Below are 20,874 nucleotides of genomic sequence, written 5' to 3'. Positions count from 1 at the left end.
TTTGCATCATAACTAGCCGGAGTGGTTAAGGAAAGCCTTCTTGGGGTCCAGGATTTGTGATCAGAGGCAGTCCAGATGCAGCAGTGAGACAGAGCAGCAGATGAATGGTGCCAGAGCCAGCCAGCCACCTGGTGGGCTGGGCTCAGCTGTCTCACTTGGCTGAAAGATGAAGGAGGCAAGAGTGAGAGGAAGACAAGAATCCATTGTGTGGGGAGGGAGAGGAAGAAAGTACCCATTAGGAAGATGAGCTGGTAAGAGAGAGCAGAGGGGCCTACAATTTTGGAGAATCTGATCACAATTTTTAGCTTGAATCCACACCAGCAGTAAGCACTTAAGAGATATTGTGATAGGCATTAGAGAAAAACCCTGATAGAGATAGATTTTGATTGGTAATTGCGATCAGAACATGACTGACAATTCTATTAGTTATGTTCAAGTTAGAATCCAGTTAGTGTTCTGTAGCTTTGTTGACTCTGCTGTGCTTTCAACACTGAAAATGCATTTCTGTCAGTCAAACAAGCAGATATACCATAGATGCCCAGAGATCATCTCTATTGAATAAGAAGCTGTCATTTTTATATAGTCACTTTTCTATCCATTACCACACTTCAGTGGTAAATTCTGAATATCTGACTGTCTGAGGGACAACTTAAACCTTTGGATAATCAAAGTTTTAGATAAACAGCATTTCCTTTTCTGTATGAATTTCCAATCTAAAGAGATAGATACAAATTTTGGGTAGCCTAACAATCGACAAACAGAGATTTATATGATCCTGAATACAGGTTTAGCTGTATTCCTGGTCATACATTGAGACTTATAGAGAACTTCTGCTTTTCCCCTCCCAGAAATATATAAAATTACTATGACTCTAAAGCATTACCTGGTATCAGAGGCCTTTGTGACTTTCCAGCTTTGGACTTCATTGCCAGTTGAAATGAGGGTTAGGGCACTGACTGGTGGGACCACTATAATCCAGATTTACCTGCTATTTGTTCTGTTTAATATTGTTTTACATAAGATCCTTTTAGGAATGTGGTGTGTTTCTGTGCCATTTTTACCTTCTAGCAATTGCAGGGCACCCTGGAGTTTTTATCTGAAGGCTGCCACAGAATTGTAAGATTGTATGTGGTTTTATAGAGTCAGACTGATTCAGCCCTGTGCCATTTGTGGGTATTTTCAGTTTTACCTGACCACCCATGGAATTGTGAAATGTTTTTGAACAAGAAAAAGTACCTTTGTCTGCTACATACCTATTAATTTAGATTTCCTATGTAATTACGATCTAGATGTGAATTAAAACCAACGTCAAAAAGGAGATCTGGGATTTCAGGTTTATGATGTTGTGCCAGAAATGGGAGCTCTTCTTGCATGTTTGAAGAGAATTGTAATCCCTGTGACCACTTGTGCAGCACCATCTGCACCTTATTAAGCTGCTTGTGACCAAGTGGAGAGCCAACACAGATTTACATGCAGACTCTAAATGCGAACAACAAAATAACCGCTCTTACCACAAACTTAGTGGTGACATTGTGGGACCTACTAGCTTGGCTATCATTAATGGCCTGACAAAATTTCCTTCACATTATTCAGCACAGTTACTGTGAAAATTCACTTTGGCTAAAACTCACCATAGAAGGACTCAGCCCAGGAGCCATCAATTCTCACAGCAGTTAAGCATAGCACAGCCAGCAGCCATGGTTTCAGTCAGTATATTCTCTCTGGAACTCAGCCTAGAAACCACCATGGTACTGCCCTCTTATTTTTTATTACACCAAAACAGAGTGAAGCCTTGCCTTGTCTTCCCCTTTGCTTTTAGTCCATGAGGCAGTTTATGAACAAAATCCTTCCAGGTCTCATAGCCCTACAGAAAAAACAACAAACGGAAAAAAATTTCTCTTAAACTCTGCAAATATGAACTAGCACCATAGAGAAGCATAGAAGTGAGAAGGTGCATGATCTGCTCTTGTGGCTACCTGGAGCCCAAGAATCTCTGGCAAATTTGGTTCCATCCTTATTGATCTCAGAGGTCTACAGGGGAGTGAGCTTTACCTCACTGATCCTCACATTCCCCATCTCTTTAAGTAGCAGGACTCATGTAGGACCCATAGTACCATTGGCTTCCTGTCATGATTGCTTACTACCTCAAAGCTTTGGGATCAATGGCACTGTCACTCTTCACAGAGCATGGTGTATTCACCGATGATTCTTTGATGGCTGCTGAGTCCGATGCACAAGTGACAGTCCTGTTCACAGGTAGGGCACACCCACGCACCAGCAATGGTCTGAATCTGAGCAGCAAATTCTTTCCTTCTCTGACACTTTGGAGAGGCATGCTAATCCACCAGCTGCTAGTAGGGGATTCCCTTCGTTTGACCCTTTGACCGCTCTCCTGTCCCTGTTATTTCATTAGTTGTGCCCCGTACTTATTTGGTTTCCAGGTCCTGTGGACCCCCCTCTTAGGCTTGGGGGGGAGGGGGGAAGGGCGGAGATCCTTTGGCAGTCTTCCTGGATCCCAATAGGGCTAGTAGGGGAGGCTATGCAGAGTGGCTCCCCTCTAACAGTGTTCCAGACACATTTTCCCCCTAAAAACCTGCAGAGTCCCAAATGCACATCACAAGGGAAAGTGTCTATGGGCTCAGGGAGAGGGGACGAATACGAACAACTCCAATTCCACTACTGCAAGCTTTTTACTCCTTGAAACGATGTGATCAAGAGGAGTGCCCGTAGCACGAAGTCCTGAGTCCCAAAGATGTCCCTACCACTCCCTTCTGTGCAATTCGGGGCAAGTCACTTCACATCTCCACCTTAGGGTCTGTCTACACTGGAGGTGGGTTTGCTGGGTTGAGGAGGCGGTTTTTTCCCTCAGGTCTAGCAACACTGATGTAGCTGCAGTGGGACAACTTTGTCAGTGTAGCTACACTGGTTAAAAAAAAGCAAACGAGCAAGCTCTCAGCTTCCACATCCTTAAATTGGGGAAGATAATGAGGCATTATGAGGATAAATTTGTTTGAATAGCAAATTTAGCAAGTATTCGATCTTTCTAGGTATTCATAGCACACCTGAATTATTTTTTGTTCCCCTTCTCGCTGCACAGTGGATGGGAGCATCTGGCCTGTGTTACTGAACTATTAATTGTATTTCTTGGCACGGTATGGTGCTAAGATGTCTTGGTATGATAAGGTGCTATGTATATAGAATTTTTCATTGGGAATTGTTTCCAAATCCATCTGGCCACACTGGAGTGAAAAATAAGAAAAGAAATTAGTTAACCTGAGATTTATTTATTTATTTTTGCATGAATGCAATGCACAGAGATGGTAATATACAAAAATGTATTATCAAAGTAACACACACATTCACACCAGCATTTCTTAGTCCATGCACTCAGATATGGAACTCTTACCATGGATTTCTACCAAAAATTATTGTGTCAAAGATTAAGAGGTCAGCTGTACAGAAGATGTGCTACACAAGATACACTTAACAAAATCACAATTATATACTGCATACACAGTTTCCCATTTAAAAGTATCATCTACCAACAGTCACCATTGAATGGTATCTGAGCTACCACAGCTTTCCCCTATATTTACAGTAGGAAATAATTATAGTAACTGTGTGGCATTTCTTACCAAATACTCCACATTTTTGTGGGAGCCACCATATAGGTCAGGGAGGATGTGGCCAAATCAGAAACTTTGAACATATTATTTGTTCCTGCCTAATTATCAGTAATTTTTGGTCTAAAATTCAGGATGTTGTATGCAGTAAACTTGGTAAAGAATACATTCTTGAAAACATAGAAGCAGATCTTGGATTGGTCTCTCTTTCTGTCTGGATCTGACTAATGCTTTACCTCTAGTACCAAATGGATTTGTGATTTTAACAAAGTGGAAGAAACTTTTCTTTTGCATGAAGAAGACATGATGTCCACAAATCTGGACAATGGCTGAAACGGAACATGTGGCCTTAAAAATTAAAGCTAGATATGGGACTTTGTGTAATTTTGGTCAAGGACTGTGTTTTCAGACACAGCACTGAACTACCAGTACGATATAGGAAGAGGATTATCCAAGATCTATTTCCACTAAAAATGGATACATTACACATCTAGAGTCTTGAAAATATTGCCAGTGGTTCTGGCCCAGATCTCATCATTAGTGTGATATCTGTACTCTACAGAGTTGCAGAGTTAAAGGGTTTTGTACCTTATTCTGTGAGTCTTTCTGTTTTAACATCTATCTATATGTGTGTGTATTCTAAAATAATGCCCCTGTGGCTGATAAAAAAACATGTCCACATAACAGTGCCCCAAAAATTGCTTCATATCAAATCAAACCCGCACTTTTCTACAAAATACCCCAGTGCCCATGTATTAGACCATGGTTCCCACTGAATAGAAATAACATGTATTTTGAACATTCCCTGATAAATTCCCATTAATTAACCAAGAGATTGTTATTCTAAAAGTTTGTGTTACTTAATAGATGGATCTTGTTGTATATCAAATTGTAAAATAACATAAACAACGGGTTGGCTCTGATAAACTCTTTTTAAACTGATCTACATGTGTGACAGGCTTATTTCCTTTTTTATTTTATTTTTAACATTAATCTGATACAAAGGTCTGTAGGGAATGAAACCATAAAAAAGTGTTCACATAACATGGGGGTCTAGATTGAAACAAGAGTTAAAGATGACTACATGCACTTAACTCAGCCTGTAGTGCCTCTGTACTGCAGAGGTCTCAGAACAGGATGAGTAAGTAGCGATGCCAAGACACAAAGGGCAAGTTGCGGATGGTGTTTCAGCATTACCTATGAATTTACTTGCAGTTGGGGGTTTATAGGATCATAGGATCATAGAAATTAGAGATGGAAAAGACATATTAGGCCATCTTGTCTATCCTGCTGCCAATGCAGGATTGTCCCCTAATCCCTACATTATGTTTTCAAGGGCTTTGTCCAGTATGTCAGACTCAATGGAATCTGAGGATTGTTGCTTGTGGTTTCAGATGTCTGCAAGTTTTCCAAATGTTAGATCCATTTTTTAATTTGAGGCTTGTATGAGTTCTGCATCAATAGGCTTTGTTTCTCCTTGCTGGGATATTCCTGGCCCATACCAGTTAAAATAATGAAATAAACACCATGCTGATTTTATGGCTCAAGGAAAGAACTCTCAGATTTACTTTTAATACAGGACTGGTTTTAGGTTTGTGCCAAACTGCATCTGCATAGGGCCCCTGCATGTTTGGGGACCCCACTGTGTTGGCTCTCTTTCCCTTTATGCATTTGCCACCTTCCTTACCCATTGGTCTGTCAGCATGACCCAAACTTGAAAGGAGAATGTATAGCTCCAAACCTCCCTGGCGTTAACACATTGATACCCCTGTCAGATGTTTCCTCAAGGGTTCAACACACACACGCACCCCAGGTCTAAAGCTGCCAAATCCTGTTTTTCTAAATACATAATAGGAATAGGATTATCATGACAGATCAGACCAGTGGTGCACCTCGCCCCGTATCCTGACTCTGACAGTTACCAGTACCAGATGCAAAGTGCAAAAATCTTTGTGGGGGAGATTTTCAAAGTAGAACATCTTCTATTGCTAATCCACAGGAGCTGCATGCCTAATTCCCTTACATTCCTTTCAAAATCCCAGCTGTAATGGACAATGATGAATCATCTGTACATAGAGGAAGTTACTTCCTAAACCTCATCAGTTAATGGCTGGCTTTGCCATAAAGCATGAGCGTTTATAAACCTAAGTGGTTTTTAATCACATGTAATGTAATTGTGAATATTCACATTATACATATAAATGTATTTTACTTTTAAAAGTCTTCTACTTTCTTATCTTCAATTATAGCTAGTGACAGACAGTTCCACAGGTGTCTTGTTTGATGGTACAGAAGTATTTTCTTTTAAATGTTTTAAATTTGCTAGCTTTCAATTTTATTGAATGCCCCATTATCCTTGTGTTTTGAGTGCCTTCTTTATATTATTCATTTTTGTGTGCTTCTATCTGTTTCCTGGCTAAGCAGTTCAGACTGTAAGAGACTGGGGCATAGGCAGTCTGGCCCAGTAGTTACTACTGGGCTGGTGCCACAGAGTCAAGGGGTAGCCATGAGGCAGTGGTCAGCAAGTAGGGGTCAGAGGCCAGGTCTGCAGCACATGCAAGCCAAACATCTGTACCGTTGCCCAGACAACTTTCTGGGGCAGCTTCCTGGGTTGAGTAGTAAGCATGAGTCAATCAGAGGACTCCAGGGTGCTCTCATGCTGGCCTCTTCAGGATTCCTTGGAGATGGCTCTATATGGCCTCCTAAGTGGTAATGTAGGAATATCTGCTGCCCTAAGTGCTATAGACCTGGGTTCTAGTATTACCGAACCTTACACAGTCCAACTGTTTCCTCTCTAAATAGGCCAATTTTTTTCACTCTCTATTTACATGGAGATATTGCCATGCTGCTAATAATTTTCATCACCTGCTTCTGACCCCCTTCTATTTCTTCTATGACTTTTTTTGAGACAGGGTGACCTGAACTGAACACATGAGGATGTACCATTAATGTATATAATGGAATTAGGGATGTTTTCACTGTTATTTTCTTTCCAATTATTGACCTAACCTAACAATTTGGGGTTATTTGACCACCATCACATACTGAGCAGAGGTTTTTAATGATCTCTCCATGAGGACTTCGTGCTTGTCTACACTTAAAATGCTACAGCGACACAGCTTCAGTGTAGACACGACCTACACCGATGGGAGGGGTCTCCCATTGGTGCAGAAAATCCACCTGCCCCAGGGGCAATTGGTAGATCAACAGAAGAATTCTTCCATTGACCTAGCACTTTCTGTGCAGGGGGTTAGGTTGGTACAGATACATCTGTCAGAGGTGTGGATTTTTCACAGCCCTGAGAGACGTAACTATACCAATCTCCAGTTGACATTTTATGTGCCATAATTTGCACTCTGTTCCATTGGTCTCCCTTGGACTAGATTTTCGTTTTCTGAAGGATAGCTGCTTGACTTGAGTAACCTCTTGGGCCTTGCCATTTCATTGTACTGATTTTTTCTTGTCTTCATACTTCCTTCTTTGTTTAGGGGTAAAAATGTCTTCTGTGACTCTGAGATGGTCTGCTTAAAAAGTGTCCAGATTGAAGCTAGGGGGAGTTTAATGTCCTTATGTTTGACATTAGAGCCTTTTTGACTAGTTTCCTCATTATTTTAATTACCCCCATGTGATTTGTGAAAGACCTCACACACAGCTATTTTTGAAGAGGGACAAACTTGTATCTGAGTCATAAAATTCCATTATGACCTATTTACTGTGTACTGCACCTTAAAATGAAGAGAAATCCACCTCCATGCTGCAGAGGGAGCTACAGATACTATTCATGTGCAACCTGCTACAAAGGAGACACATACAACCTGCACTTTCTCATGAATACCTTACTTTTGTTCTTTTTTGTTTCGTCTTTCTCTTAATGTAATTATATGGTTGTTCTTGTGTATTGAAAGGCAAAACAAGTGTAAATAACATGTATTTGCTAATGGAGACAGGCCCAAGCCACAAAATTCTGATCCAGACCTGAAGTTCCCCTAACATCTGGGATATTTGGATCCATGGTTTTGGTTTGGTCCACTATGGAGAAAAAGATTCATCACAAGTTAGGCTTAGTTGTCGTTGTTTGCATCTGATGTTTTAGTTCATATTGATCTCCGTTCAGAACAACAAAGGCACCGAAATAGAGCTAAGACTACAATTCTCAACAATTTATTTTGAGAATTTAGCCTTTCCCACCCGGCCCCTGCTCACAGATTGTTCATTACTCTTGTGAATGTGTTCACTTGTCGCAATTGTTGAACAAATAATTTTTGCATTTTGGGGTGGCCTAACCTAATTTATAAATTACTTCTGCTTCTGCCAAAATTAGCTTTGTTTCATCCCAAAACGAATTCTGTTTTGTTACTAGATGAATTTCAACTACAGATTCCATAATGATGTTTCTCAAACATATTTTTCCACTATCAGTATAAATAAAACTTCACTTCAACAAACATTCACAGTGAATTAAAATGAGTTGTAAACACAGTTGAAGCAAAATTTTGTTTAGAATCATGCAAAGTTCACAGATAAGTTTCAACCAGCTTTTCTACCAAATATAGGAAACAGCTGGATTTTTGTAACACGAAGTCTAATGCCAAATATCTTTTATTTCCTCCTTAGACTTAGTCATGCATTTGGCATCAGATCATTAAAAAAGCAGCATTGAAGATTATGTTTTTTAAAAAAACATATCAGTGAAGAAAGAATGTGTTCTCAGATAATACTAAATGAGGAAAAAAGGTCATTTGCCGGGTGTAAATAGTCATAAAAGCCCTTGAAAATGTGCAAAATAGGAGAAGAAGCAAGACAGTTTTCAGAAAGCAACTGCACAGTTTCCACAAATTGTGTGCATTAATTCACTGAGTCCAGTGTGGCAATGATGAAAATTCCCTGGGTTTCCTGATTGATGGTGTCTGAACAGGGGAAAAGACATCATCTGTCAAAATCAAATTTATCATGCCTTTTCCTATATTTCATAACCGGCTCTAATTCAACAAATAATACAAAACATGCATAAAGCAAGCTGGGAGCCAGTGTCATGCAATATGAAACACTTTCAAGAAATGCATTTTAAGACCATTTTCAGTTATACCAGCATAAATACATATCAATGATTGATCATCTCATATCGTCTGCAGTGACTAACGATAAGCATGATGAGCTGACATGGAATTTCACACTATCTATAGGTTGCATTGTTTGTTTTGTCACCCAGAAACATTTCTGCTTATTGTAACTATAGCACAATAATTCATTTGCAGTGCACAAGTGTGGGCCAAAAAGCAGATGTTCCAGACAATTATTCTTTTTAGTGATAAGTAGACGTTATTTTATTTCATCCCAAACAGAACTTTCTCTTACACAGAAATGATATATGCATGACCTAGCCTGGAGCATATTAATTCAGGCAGTTGAATGATGCAAAACAAACAATGGAGACTATATATATATATATATATATATATATATATATATATATATATATATATATATATATATATACACGGTATGAATTACTTTTATGTTAAGGTTAAAACAAAAAGGATTATAGCAAGAACATGTAGGGTTTAGCTTCCATTCCAAATTTACCACATTGCACAAATTTTGGTGTACAATCTCAAGTCACATGTTTATGACACATTCACAAAGGGCCTTTCATTTATTTTTTCAAATGAGCAGAGGATGTGACATAGAATATATGTTAAAACATTTTGTTTAGACCTGTATGGTTATGTTACTATATTTACATCTATCCTGAAAAAATTAATGTTATTAGAGTAATAAAGGTCTCTTTAACCAGCAGAGAAAAGCATAAAAGGAACTAGTGGCTGGAGGTTAAAGCCAGACAAATTTAAATTAGAAATAAAGCACAAATTTTTAACAGAGTGGGTGATTAGCCACTGGAACAAACTACCAAGGAAAGTGATGGATTCTCCATCTCTTGAAGTCTGGGTGCTTTTCTGGAAGATACGCTTTAGTCAAACACAAGTTACTGGTCTCAGTACTGGAGTAAGTGAGTAAAATTCTACATTCTGTGTCATACTGGACATCAGACTAGATGATCTTATAATGCCTTTTGGCCTTAAAATCTGTGAATCTATGAAACACTTGTGGAATATCAGGAAAATTGCTTTCATTTCTTTTATTCATACTGCAGATTGCAGAAACAACATTTAATAGAATTAAAAGCGGGACAGAAATAGTTAGTCAAAGAACCAAAACAACTTTTGAAGTGCGTCCATTGCACATACATATTTCTGCCACTTCAAGCACCATTACATTTAGGCCCTAAAAGCAGTTTGCCAGCATCCTGGGGTCGCCTCAGACTACCAGCTTTTCAGCTAACAGTCAAAACTGCTGGCCAATTAATGTCCTTTACAATATTCCATACAGCTGAACTCCACTCAATGGTGCCCTTGGAAGAAGTAACCACAACTCTACAAACCCAGCAGGCGGGCTTTTCAGTTCAGTGCCGTCAGAAAGCCTGGTCTGATCTTGCTATGTTTGACCTAGTTTTACTGAGGCCAGACAAAATGCAGTCCTGAGGATCCTCACTTTTCCCTTGGCAAACCAACATCTTGCCCTCTCCATAGGACCAGTCCATTCTGATGGAAACAACAGCAGTAGTCCAAGACCAGATACCCTGGCTCAGCAATGGATTCAGGTGTTTGTGTAGCAAATGACCTTCAGTCTTTCCACAGTACAGCTCCTTCACTGTAGGCATGAGGTTCACCAGAACAGGAAGCCAGGGAAAATTGGTGGCTCCTGAAGCTAGTTTATCTCCTTCTTCAATATATGCACACAATACACAGTATGGCTGCCAACCTCATGTGGAAGTTTGCCCCAAATAACAAGGTGAACAGTGTGTTCATTCACTGTTAAATTTAACAAATGATTCCTTCAGGGCAAGCAGAATGTTAATGTCACTTGTAATTACAGTCAGGAAGTGCTGATTACGGTGAACCAGCAATTATTCACCTTTTATCTGAGCCATCAGTTGCAGCAGAGATGTTTTGTCTGGACATGGGTGACCTATGCAACCTATTGTTTTGGTTTCAGAGGGTTCACAAAACTAGTTAAAGTTTGTGAACCTTTATTCTTTTAATTAAAACCCATGGGTTTGGAGTGATTCACTTTTAAAAATCCTATCTATAGGGAATCTTTTAATATTTATTGATTATATCCTCCCCTTGGCCCCAAGTGTGAGGCTGAACCAAGATGATAACATTATATATTAGACATAAAAATAAATTAATGGATATTTTTAATTAGAACTTTTCTTTTATCCCCTTTACAACTCAATTGTCCATCTCTCTGTATTTGCTTTTCATTCTACCCACTCTCTGTTCCATATTTTACCCTGTATTGCACTGGATTTGTCCTCTCTGGCCTCTTTTCCAGATCTTTTAAGTGGAATGCAAACCAAATAATTTTCTAGCTGGAGTCAAACTTGTGAATCCACAGTTTGACTGGATCCAGAATCTGGCAAAAAAACGTTCACTGTTCCCCAGCTTTTTCTCTGAGGGAAAGTAGAAACATCAGTTTTCTTTTGTTTGTTTTGTGAACTAGTTAACTATTTAATGCCAATTTCTATTATCCAGACACGCAGTTAAGAGCACATATCACATAAGAAAAATCTCTTCAAATGGCAAGCTTCCCCTTTAGTTTGAATCCTACATTTAGCCATTTTTAAAAACAAGTATTTAACCAGGGGACACCTCCAGCACATACAAAACTTCAGTTAAAAACAGAATTGGGCTACGGCAGGAAAAAAAATTCACAGAAATGTTTGTGAATTGCAAATTGTGATTTTTCTCCCCCTCCATGGTCATGCATTTCCAGTGTTGCAAACACTCATGATTTTGTTGCGAGTCTCATGATTTTTTGTGTGTTTCTTAAATCCCCAATTCCTGGACTCAAGAGATGGAATAAGATTCTGAGCTTTCATTCAAAAACAAAACAACGTACGTTTCTAGCCCTCGTGGATGCGGAGAAAAGCTTGAAGTAAATGTAAGGCTAGGAACTGGAAGACAAATAAAAAGAACTCAGAATGTATTTTTTTTAAAAATATCATGATTTTTAAGGCAATCTCATGAGGTTTTTGTTCCTGACACAATATCTGAATACTTGTGATTGGTGATACTGCATTTTTCTGCTCGCTTTTCTGTTCATATTTATGCAGCAGGACTTTGCTTGCACACATTATTAAAATATCATTTTATCACTTAAGTGGAGCTGCACATTGGGAGCACATTAAACCAGTGCTCTGTGATCTGCACTGGCTTCCAATTACCTTCCGAGTGGAATTCAGTGTGTTGGTTTTAACCTATAAAGCCCTATATAGTTTGGGACCTGGCTACCTGAGAGATTGCTGCTTTTCCCCTGACACATTGCTGCAATTGAAATCCATCAGAGGCCCCTGAGCTGAAGCTCCCTTAATACAGATGTGAGGGATCTGCTGGACCAATGCGCTCTCTGAGGGGGCCCTGGGCTTTGGAACTCACTCCTCCCCTTTGACCACCAGAGCCCAGATCTGTTAATTTTCTGAGCACATTGCAAAGCCCATCTGTTTCATCTTCTCTAACACTGTTGGGGGCTAGGTTCGGATGGGTGTGTATATATATATATATATATATATATATATATACACACACACATAGGCAGCCCTTTCTTTATGTTCATGTTCAATGTACTGGACAGGCATCCAGAGCACTGGATGGTGCCTATAGTTGTATTTTCAAAATGAAGAGAAATATATACTTTTTAAAATTTGCATGTCACTTTGGGCTATAAGGACACAACAGAAGAATAGAAGACAATGAATGTTAGTGAGGTGCAGAGAGTATAAACGGAATTGAGGGAAGATGATCAAGCAGCAGATTCCATCTACATATCATCTCTGGGTAATCTCATCTGCAAACACAAATTCAACTACCATCTCTATGCCAATGATTGACAGATCTACTTCCCTACTCCAGACCTGTATCCTTCTTTCCAAATTAAACTCTCTCTGACATCTCAAGATCAAGGAGCCATCAGCTCAAGTTCAGTGTGACAAAAGCAGAGCACTTAATCTTTCCCCACAAGCCCTCTCCCTTCCCCACCTTCTTTCTCAAACACTGTGGAAAACACCACCATCCTGCCTGTCACTTGGGCCCCTAATCTGGGTGTTCTCTTTGACTCAGACTTCTCTCGAGATCCTCACATCCAAGCTATGTCTAAATCTTTGAGATTCTATCTCCAAAATATGGCCTTTCCTACTCATCTACTCTTGTCCAGGATCTCATCATCTCATGTGTCAATTACTGCAACATACTTTTCTCTGACAATCTCACCCACTCATTTCCATTCAGATTGCTACTGCAAAAATCATTTCCCTAGACTGTTGGTTTGACCATTTCACACCTCTCTTGGCATCTCTCCACTGGCTCCCCCTTCTCCCTGGCATCAAACATAAGCTGTTTGTCTTCACTTTCAAGGCCCTTCACAACCTATCCCCACCTTACCTATCATCTGTCATTTGGTATCGAAAGGTTGACTCCTGCTCCATGATGCCACTTTCCTCCTAGGCTGGCTTTCCTCCTAGGCTGGCCTTCATGCTTGGCAGTTGTGCCCCATGAACCTCTGCAAAATTAATGCATTACCCCGCTTCAAATCCCACCTTAAAACGCTTCTTTGCTACAAAAAACTTGACCACAGTTGGGCTGCTGGTGTGGTGAGATCACTGCCTATCATGCTGACCAATACAGTCCCATTGTTTCCTTGCACTCTCCGGCCTATCTGTCTGTATTCATCTGTTATCTCTTATATTATGCTTAGATTGTAAGCTGTTTGGGGCAGGGACTGTCTTTTTCTTCTGTGTTTGTACAGCATCTAGCACAACAGGGCCTTTATCAATACAAATAAAAATAATAATAATGACTGGCCTCTTTCTTGGACCTTTTGAACATGTATCAAAGTAAATTCAATGTAACCAGATATACAGGCAGAGAAAGAAGGGTAGAAACAGTGGCCAGGGATAACTTCTCTGGGGAACTACCTCTACACTCAACATAGGGCTAAAATATTATCTAGCAGCCACACTAACATTTGCAAGGTGAAGAGGAGGAACTTCACTGCTGGCATCAGGGAAAAATGGAGAAGTGGGGAAAACGCCAACCTTTATCTTAATGCAGGGAGACAGCAAGGAACCACAGTAATTACTTTATGTTAATGTGAAAAGAGAAAAAATTGTGTCAAATATGTTGAGCTGCCAGCAAACTTAGCTTCTGTCTTCGGGTCAGGTAGAAATCCACATATTTTTAAATGTGGGGGCCACATAAATATATAAGTTTAAAATTCCCTGGGCCTGCATATTTCCAGAACCTCTCTCCCCAAAATCTCCCCACCATTCCCTTGACAGAATCAGAGCTTCTAATGGGGTCTACTAACCCATACTGAACATAGAACGGGGAGGAGAACCTTTCCAGTGTATAAGCAAGCGACATGACCACACCCCCACGCAGCTGCCAGAGCTGCCAGTCACGGAGGCAGGCATCCACAGCTGCAGCCAATAGAGGAAACAAGGCCTGCTATAAAGGAGAGAGTATAAAGAAAAAAAGGGAGGCAGAAAGGCCTGGGATAGCAAAGGGGTGACACCCCTAGACCAGCCTGCCTCCACAAACACAGCCAAGAGACTAAAGCAGACCATCAGACTTAACTAGAGGTGAAGGTCAAAGAACTGCCCTGATGGAGGACAAACTAAGGAGAAGCTGCGGAGACCCCTTAAAAGACCATGCCAAGACAGAGCCCTAATGAGTTCTTTGGCCACTGCTCCTGTTTATAAGAGCTAAGTTATCCAATCAGGAGACAGAAACCATACCATGTGATTTAGATGACTGTAATATTTTCCCATATGCAAAGAGCAGCAATATACTGTCACTTAGAGGGGCATTTATTTTATAAGAAGCAAATAGCCAGACAAGAACATAACAAAAGCAAAGCCCCCATAAAAAAGCAAGGGTATATCTTCTCTGCAGCAAGCACCTCATGCAATTGGTAGAAATTTAAAGGTGCAGAACACAAAAAAAGGCATATTCATTTAAAGGGGAATGTTGACAATTTGTGTACGTCAAGCACTTTGAAATGGTTGGGATGAAAAGATTATTAATTATTTATTAATAATTCATTTTCTATTGCATATTCTAAAATTGAGAACCATTCTGTTGGAGAATGCCATGGTTAGTTTATTCTTCTATTACTTATGCGTATGTTCAATGTGACCGTAGTCCCATTTTCTGGCTCTGCGGTGTGAACTATGTGTGTAGATCAGAAGTTCTTGGTCAAATAGGTTTTGAGAGATAGTAAAGGAATAGAGGTAAGTAATATGTCTGAGCTTCCAAGATGCTTCTTTGTTAAACCACTCACAATGCTAATCTGGTTTCACAAGTAACAAGAGAAATGGGTTAACTAGTGAAGTATTTCAGAAAATTAGGGAGTCAAAATGCTGGTGAAAAGAAAGGCCTTTCTGTTGTGGGGTTTGCTTCTTTGTTTGTTTATGTAAGCAGGGTCTGAATGAGTTCTACCCTGACAGCTAGCTGGGAGTGGGAAAGACTTCAGGAGCAAACTGTATTTACACAAACACACCTACTCTGCCAAGATATCCAGCACATAGAGCAGTGTTGGTCAAAGTAATCAACTTTGGTTGGTGTTGGGTTACAAATCACTATAGTACTGAATGCAGGGGTCGTAAAATTCTTTTATCAGTGTTGTTGTCTTTATTGTTTGAATAAAGGGGAGCAGAACTATGCCTAACCAGTCCCAAATGAGGGGGTCACCCTCAGCTGAAAGGACCTTGTTAAGTCAGGGGATCGAATGCCAAACCCCAGCCAGTAGATGTGCACTCTCCCTAAGGGTCCCTGGTCTGGTTTAACCTGTTCCTCCCCACTGTTCAAAGACAGAGCTAAATAGGTCCCAGTAGGAGCCTTTGTCATTTTAAGTGCTTAAATGAGAGCTGAAATCACTTGTCATATTGGGTCCCAGGAACTGGGCAGGCACAAGTCCACCCACTGCTAAAGGACCCTCCCCCAGCCTGTGGGAAGGATCCAAAAGGTCCAGAAACTCAAATAATTACAGGGGACAACCAAAAATGTAACAGACAGGTGTGAAGGTCTGTAGCAGGTCGTGGACTCACTGGTGTGGCGCCTCCTGTTGGTTGCCTTGGGAAATAGCTCAGTTCCAGCCTCGGAGCACTCCCTGCTGGCCAGTGTCTCGCCTGCCTCAGGCCCCTGTGTCCCTCCCGCACCCTGGTGCCCTTTACCTTGGGGTTCTTCCCCCAGCAGTACCCCCACACTCTGAGTGTTCCCTCCCAGGGGAACCCCCCCAACCCTCTATGCCCACCTTGCCTCAGTGGCTACTGCCAGTCATCATCTAGCCCCCTTTCTCTAGGGCAGACTGCAGTCTGTAATGGCCACTCATCACTGGCAAGGGGGTTGGACCTGCTGCCTTTGCCTATCCCCAGGTTGCACCTCTGCATTCCCAGTGCCTGCTTAGGCCTTTTCCAAGGCCTCAGCCTGGGGAGTTACCAGGCTGGAGCTCCCCAGCTCCTTTTACCCTTCCCCCAGCACTGCTCTGTACAGTATCCTTGTGCTCCCAGGCAGCTAGGCCCTTCTCACTCCAGGGCTGGAGTAAGACTCTCTGTTTCCTGGACCCACAGCGCTTTTATCCAGGCCAGCTGTGGCCTATTAAGTCAGCCACACCTGGGGCCAACTACCTCACCAGCTGCTCTTAATCCCTTTTACCTTGGAGTGGGGCAACTGCCCCACTCCAAGGTCAAAGGGTCAAACAAAGGGGACCTGAAGGGGACACCGAGCAGAGAACCCCAGACAACGCCCACTGCTCCCTGAAGTTGTCAAGGGAGCCAGCAAACGCCATCCAGAGGAACTCTGCCCCGATATGTGAGCGAAGGCGGGATCGGAAATAGGCCTCACAGTCACAGGAAACCCCTTCAACCAACCTCCTCTTCTTGGTCTTATAGATGGCTACTTTGACCAGTGCTAGGAGGAGGTTAACAAGGAGGTCCCGTGACTTTGTGGGGCCACTTTTGGTGGGACAGCATTTCTGCCCATCCTGCTGTGTTAAACCCAGGACAAACAACTACAAAAGAGGGGTAGTAATTAGTCCCAGGGGTTTAAAAGGCCCCTCCCTATCCACTGAGGAGAGAGAACCACAGGGCAATAAGGTTCAGCTGGAAAAGGGGTTGCTCGGGAACCAATTAGGTTCAGCTGACTTCAACTATTTGGGACCTTTTTAAACCCTCCTAGAGGTGGTAGGAGGAAAAGAGTGAGGGGATCAGGGAAGTTGCCAGTAGGCTGTTTGCAGCTAGACACCAGACCTTCCTAATAGGGAGGCTGCACTCGCTCCCCAGAAGGGAAGGAAGACAAGCACAAGGGACTGACTGAGGAGAGGAGTAGCAGGACCCAGTGCCACCTATAAGGATTTGCCTTGCCCCAAACCTGAGTTTCCAAGGCTAAAAAGGACTGAGCCTACTGAGGCAAACAAGGTATTTTGCCACACTGCTAAAAGCTGAAAATCACTAAGAGCTGACCATCACTAAGAGACTGACCTGCAGAGGTCACAGCAGAGAGGCAGGTGACAGCAGAAGGTAACTGACAGTCGGCCGGCGGGAGCAGCCAGCAGTCGTCTGGCGGGAGCGGCTGGGGTTGTCCGGCAGGAGCAGACAGTGGGAGCAGTGAGCAGTCAGCCGGCAGGAGCAGCAAACAAGCAGCTGGTGGGAGTGGAATGAGCGGCTGGCAGAGCGGCCAGCAGAGAGGAACCACAGCTGGCGGGACAGCCAGCCAGAGCAAGTGCTCAGATAGCAGAACAAGCAAGGTAGGAGGTGAAATCACATAGATGCACTTCTGAATCCTGGGTCCTCACTGACCAAGAACAACCACTGTGAATGGGGTATGGTGAGGGAGCAGAAAGGGGCACAGAAAAGGAACTGTTGGTTGTAGAATACAAGGACTTGAGGCAGAAGGCATTGCCCCATGCAGTCTGGGGTGGGTGTCCTGCTCACATCTTTAGGTTTATGAATCCTGCTTGTTGCACTTTCCCTAATTAATGTCAGGTGACTTCCCTCCTTTCATTAAAAGTTTCTTTTCTACATTCAGACGCTGTGCTTGCAAGTGGGGAAGTAGAGACTCTCAGAGGTGCCCAGGGGCGGTGTGCAATTTTCTCAGGTTACTGTGGGGGGGCTCGACACAGTTCTGTGTTGTGCTGTTGAAAAGGAATCCCTAAATATTGAGTCTGGCCCTGGTTGCTGCCAGATCCACCTGGCAGAAGGGTTACATTTATTTCACAGAATTCCCACTGAGGTACAAATCATGCCCCTTCCTCTCCCAGAGGCAGAGAGGGCCTTTACAACAGTGGAACTGGGGTAGTCCTGCTGGGCAGGACAAGGAGGAACAAGAGTCTGTATACTTGGGACCAGCTCCACAGGGGTTCCATGGTCCCAAGCACAAACTGGATTTTGAGGACATAGGAAGCATGGGGGCAGAGATGCTGAAACCATGATTACATACATCCCGTGGAGATCAGAGGAGACTAGGGATCATACCGGCAGGGCCGCCGATGGGGGGGGGGGGGGGGCAAAAGGGGCAGCTGCCCCAGGACCGGCGATTTAAAAGGGCCTGGGGCTCCCAGTCACAGCCACTGCTACCGGCAGCAGCCAGAGCCCTGGGCCCTTTTAAATCACACCCGGAGCCCAGGGTGGCATGGACGAGGCGGTGCGGATGGGCTGGCTGCGGGAGGCTGACCCCCCAGCCCTGCCCCTTCTACCCGAAGCCCCACCCCTTCCGGGGGCTCGGAGCTGGCCCCCGTACTGGTAAGAGATTAATATTACTTTCACCCTGGTACAAAGCCCAGTGACGGAGCTGTGGGTCATTTCGTCTGAAAATCAGGCCATAGGATCCAAAAGAAGTAAATGACAGAGTTGGGAACAAACCTAGGAGTTCTAATTGCCAACCACTGGATTAAATTCATCCCTTTAACTGATCTTTAATGGAAAAATCTACCCAGCAGACAAAAGCTGAATGAACTGCAATCTTTGCAGAAGGAGCATTCATGATGGGTTTGATAAATGAAAAGTTTCCACAGCTTTAAAGACTAGGGTTTAATCCCAAAAACCAACTTTACTTTGGGAACCCACCTTGCACAACCATGCTATTCCAAGTCAGCACCTCACTCGTGCATTAAAGCCCTTAGCAATTTTAGAATCCAAATGATTTATGTCAATTGTTTTTGGTGGCAACAAATTTCGACTTCACTCAGCAAGAAAACATTTCCTGTTGCTATCTCTTAAAGCCTGCCTGCAACATTTACTATCAACTGCTAGCATCACGCAGACTGGAAGGTGACCACTGGAATGTGTGAGAGGAGATTAGAATGAATTTTTGATGTGTGTTTTCATTAAATAAACTCTAGTCTATGCAGCAGCAAGTTTGTCGTTTGTTGTGTTTTTTCCAAAGGCAGTTTTGTCTTATCTGATGTTGAAACTCTTCCACATAGCTTTGAACACCGAAGCATAAAAAAGAGAAATCAGTTGGAAATTTGTCCATGTCTACCTCTGTGCTTGACATTGCTTCACTGATAAGGAACAGCTAAATATTGACTTTTTGGTTAAGTTCAGATTAGCTGTCTGGTCTGTGAGCATTGATTGCAAACCATTATCTTTTCCATATTCAAGGGGCCTGGGCTCTGTCCTCCCTATCTCCCCCCCCCCCCCCCCCCCAAAAAAAAATAGGAAGGAAAGAATGGATTGGAAGAAAGAAAATTAATAAAGATGTCATTGGTTAGATGAAGGCTTTTACTGGGGGGAAATAAAATTGCTGTTGACCTTTGTTTTTTTAATATGTACCTTTCATACTTTTTCATTCCAATAAGTCATTCATATCTGACTCATTTCGAGGAAAATGCCAACCCAATATTGCCATTCTTCTTTCCACAGGACACCAAATTGGAAAAGGTACAATTATTTTATTAGTGATTCATGAAATACAAAATACTGCAAAAAGTAAACACTCTGAAAGGTGGTGTTCTGTGATACTGCTAACTCACATTCAGTTCATGATACCAGTTTCCCACTCTAATCTAGGAGAATTCTTTGAGCATGTCAACATAAGAATAGATTAAAGAAAAATGTCTTATATAATTATATGGAATTTCAAAAACCTTTGACAAAGTCCCTCCCCAGAATCTATTAAGGAAACTAAATAGGCCTGGTGTGAGAGGTAAAGTATTGTCATGCATAAGAATCTGGCTAAAAGAGAAATTAAAGAGTAGAAATGAATGGTACATTTTCAGCTTGGCGAAAGATTGCTAGTTGGGTGCCCCAAGGGTCTGCACTACGGAGGTGGCATAAAGGGGGCATGCTCAGATTGCATGATGCTTCAGCTATCACCCGCTGGTGGATGTCCCTATAGGTGTCACAAATTACAGCAGCCCACAGGCTGCTTAAAGGGCTTGTTTACACAAGGTGTTATTCTGGAGTAGCTACTTCACTTTAAATTCACATCATACCTTAATCAAATTAACTTTCAAGTAGACAAGCTATAAACTATGAGGATGTGAAACTCAGGCTACCCTCACATATTTGGGTGCAACTGGCATTGACTTGAGCAGAAGCTGCGTCCACTCTGAACATAACTGGCCCACATCTGTGTAAATAATGTTGGCTAATTACAGTAGAGTATATGTATTGGCTCTTCTCAGTGAATCTGTACCATGGGATCATGAACAAAGGTTTAGGCCTGGATTCTCAGCTCCAGAGAAATGTAAAGAGCTCTTAAACCAACCATAGACTGCTAGGGATAGCAGTGTAGGAGGAATCTCTGGTGGGGTAGAGCTGGCAGAAGCAGCATCTCCTGCCGACATAGCACTGTCCACACCGGCACTTCTTTCGGTATAACTTATGTCACTCAGGATGATGGCTTTTTCACACCCCTGAGTGACATACATAATACCAACAAAAGTGCTAATGTTGACCTAGCCTAAGTAATGACATTACACTGACCTGTGAGCTATTGTTATAATGGTGCCCACAGGTCAGCGTAATGTCATTACTTAGGCTAGGTCAACATTAGCACTTCTGTAAGAGATGTGTTAATATTAATGATATGTTTTCACTTCAAAATTAACTTGGATGATTTGCACCTGGGTTAGTCCAGATCATGTATGAGCAGCTATCCTGGAAAGTCATGCCTGAGTTACTGTGTCCTCA

At 42.1% G+C, this 20,874-nt stretch overlaps 1 long non-coding RNA gene across 1 annotated transcript in view; it reads right to left on the bottom strand.

Annotated features, from left to right (window-relative positions):
• Positions 1–1,631: 1,631 nt before the first annotated feature.
• Positions 1,632–20,874, bottom strand: part of LOC122464344 — a 37,637-nt gene continuing 18,394 nt past the window's right edge. Inside the window, exons 2-3 of the long non-coding RNA XR_006288289.1 lie at positions 3,063–3,239; positions 1,632–1,864 (exon numbers count right to left, since the gene is read on the bottom strand). This is a non-coding gene — a long non-coding RNA (uncharacterized LOC122464344). The remainder of the gene's footprint in view (positions 1,865–3,062; positions 3,240–20,874) is intronic.

Source organism: Chelonia mydas, chromosome 2, assembly GCF_015237465.2.
Source record: "Chelonia mydas isolate rCheMyd1 chromosome 2, rCheMyd1.pri.v2, whole genome shotgun sequence".
Lineage (NCBI taxonomy): Eukaryota > Metazoa > Chordata > Testudines > Cheloniidae > Chelonia > Chelonia mydas.
This window is presented reverse-complemented; position numbering and strand designations above follow the sequence as displayed.